General features: G+C 50.9%; 1 pseudogene; it reads right to left on the reverse strand.

Annotated features, from left to right (window-relative positions):
* Window positions 1–242: 242 nt before the first annotated feature.
* The window catches only part of LOC135537990 (potassium voltage-gated channel subfamily G member 4-like), a 6,994-nt pseudogene continuing 4,103 nt past the window's right edge, over window positions 243–3,133 (reverse strand).

Below are 3,133 nucleotides of genomic sequence, written 5' to 3' on the forward strand. Positions count from 1 at the left end.
GCTCATCGTGCTCTTGCGACTCCTTGTGGTGGGCCGGGTGCCTGCAGGCTGACCTTGGCCGTCAGTTGAGCGGTGTTTCCTCTGATACATTGGTGCGGATGGATTTTGGGTTAGCGGGCAGGTGTTAAGAATTGTGGTTTGACGGGTCATGTTTCGGAGGAAGCATGACTCCACCTTCGCCTCTCCCGAGCCGTTGGGGAGTTGCAGCGATGAGACAAAATCGAAAAAGAAGAAAACTGATCTCTCAAATGTGTTATTTGATTTCAGACAAATAGCATAGAACAAGTTGAACGAACCAAAAACCTAATTTTCTATTATACCAATCAGAAAAAGCAATTCAGACGAACAACAGTGTCATCCCACTTTTTACAATGTAGGAGTTAGCATCAGGTCTGGTATCCTTCTTCAGATCAGAATGCTGCAGCCGGGAGTATAGCCTGCTGTTCCTCTGTCATCCCTCCCATCATCCCTCTGTTCCCCCCAGCCGGGAGTATAGCCTGCTGTTCCTCTGTCATCCCTCCCATCATCCCTCTGTTCCCCCCAGCCGGGAGTATAACCTGCTGTTCCTCTGTCATCCCTCTGTTCCCCCCAGCCGGGAGCAAAGCCTGGGGACTGGCACAGAGACTCCACAAGGTCTCGGCGTCTGGGCCAGTAGCTGTTCGTTTCCGCGACAGCTTCCGCCTTCAACTCTACTTCCGCCTCCCTCTCCACCTCCCTTTCCCTCCTGTTCTCCAGGTTGTCAGCGGCCAGAGCGGCGCCCGTCTCCTCCTTCCACAGCCTCTCGTGCTCCAGCTTCAGCTCCTGGTAGCTCCTGGAGAACATGTGGAAGATGGAAGTAGCAGGAAAAGCCATGATGAGAATTCCACTCAGGATGCTGCTCAGCGCTACCACCTGACCCGGGATGCTCCTCGGCACCATGTCTCCGTAGCCCACGGTCGTCATGGAGATGATGGCCCACCAATAGGAAGCTGGGATGCTGCTGAAGCTGTGCTGGGGCGCGGTGGCGGCGTTGGGCGCCAGCTCGCTCTCGGCCAGGTGCACCATGGGAGAGAAGAGGGCCATGCCGACAGTGATGAAGAGCAGGAGGAGGCTGAACTCTTGGGTGCTGCGTTGCATGGTCAGGCCCAGGGTCTGGAGGCCCAGGGAGTGGCGCGCCAGCCGCATCACGTACAAGATACGCAATGCACGCATCAGACGCAGGACCAGACCCAGCTTGTCCAGGTACCCCCTACCTGGGGAACAGAGGTGAAAGTACACAATGCTGCTTAATATGGTAGGTTGTTAACATCCAGGTTGACACCTAGCTAGCTATAGCTAACCCCATTATAACACTGTTGTGCTACACTAACCTAGCAAGCTATAGCTAACCCCATTATAGCACTGCTGTGCCACACTAGCCTAGCTAGCTATAGCTAACCCCATTATAGCACTGTTGTGCCACACTAACCTAGTTAGCTATAGCCAACCCCATTATAACACTGTTGTGCCACACTAACCTAGCTAGCTATAGCTAGCCCTATTATAGCACTGATGAGCCACACTAACCTAGCTAGCTATAGCTAACCCCATTATAACACTGCTGTGCTACACTAGCCTAGCTAGCTATAGCTAACCCCATTATAGCACTGATGTGCCACACTAACCTAGCTAGCTGTAGCTAACCCCATTATAACACTGTTGTGCTACACTAACCTAGCTAGCCATAGCTAACCCCATTATAACACTGTTGTGCCACACTAACCTAGCTAGCTGTAGCTAACCCCATTATAACACTGTTGTGCTACACTAACCTAGCTAGCTATAGCTAACCCCATTATAACACTGTTGTGCCACACTAACCTAGCTAGCTATAGCTAACCACATTATAACACTGTTGTGCTACACTAACCTAGCTAGCTATAGCTAACCCCATTATAACACTGTTGTCCTAGGTTTTGGCCTTTCTAGGGAGTTTTTCCTAGCCACCGTGCTTCTACACCTGCATTGCTTGCTGTTTGGGGTTTTAGGCTGGGTTTCTGTACAGCACTTTGAGATATCAGCTGATGTACGAAGGGCTATATAAATCAATTTGATTTGATTTACACTAGCCTAGCTAGCTATAGCTAACCCCATTATAGCACTGATGTGCCACACTAACCATTATAACACTGCTGTGCTACACTAACCTAGCTAGCTATAGCCAACCCCATTATAACACTGTTGTGCCACACTAACCTAGCTAGCTATAGCTAACCCCATTATAGCACTGATGTGCCACACTAACCTAGCTAGCTATAGCTAACCCCATTATAACACTGATGTGCACACTAACCTAGCTAACCCCATTATAACACTGTTGTGCTACACTAGCCTAGCCTAGCTAGTGTAGCATGTGATAATGACTTATGTTTGTTCCACCTGCTCCTGCACTGCCATCCTCCAGAGTGTTGTTTTCCACCACCAACAGAGAAATGTAGTAGGGTAGGATGGCCACAGCATCAATGATGTTCAGGGGCCCGCGGGCAAATTCTAGTTTGGATCGAGCATGGAGGAATCGCAGCGTGAACTCCAAGGAGAACCAGGCTCGCACAATGTCTCCACAACAAACATGTGACGGCACTTCTTGCCGCCCTGGAGACGGAGAGGGAGGGGGAACACAGAGAGGGAGGGATGGCCCTGGAGACAGAGAGGGGGAGGGAGAGGATGGCAGGGGGAGGGGCAGAGTGGGGGAGGGCGAGACAGTGGGGGGAGGGACAGAGGGACAGACAGAGGGAGAGGGAGAGACAGAGAGACAGAGGGAGAGACAGAGGGAGAGGGAGAGAGGGAGAGAGGGAGAGAGGGAGAGAGAGAGAGAGAGAGAGAGAGAGAGAGACAGAGGGAGAGACAGAGGGAGAGGAGAGGAGAGACAGAGGGGGAGAGAGGGAGAGGGAGAGAGAGAGAGAGAGAGAGAGAGGGGGGGTGGGAATATAAATTAATAATCTAGATGAAGATGGAGAGAGTGGTTGTGGGGATAGCATTTAGATATGGGGGAAAAAGACCTGGAGACTGAAACAAACTACAGTTGCCTAGAATGTACTTTCCCCCCAACAAAGCTTGGTTTAACTATAGATGGGAGCAATCTTTACAATCTAAACGGTTGAAAGAAGGACATTGC

The sequence above is a fragment of the Oncorhynchus masou genome, unplaced genomic scaffold (genome assembly GCF_036934945.1).
Source record: "Oncorhynchus masou masou isolate Uvic2021 unplaced genomic scaffold, UVic_Omas_1.1 unplaced_scaffold_881, whole genome shotgun sequence".
Classification (NCBI taxonomy): Eukaryota; Metazoa; Chordata; class Actinopteri; order Salmoniformes; family Salmonidae; genus Oncorhynchus; species Oncorhynchus masou.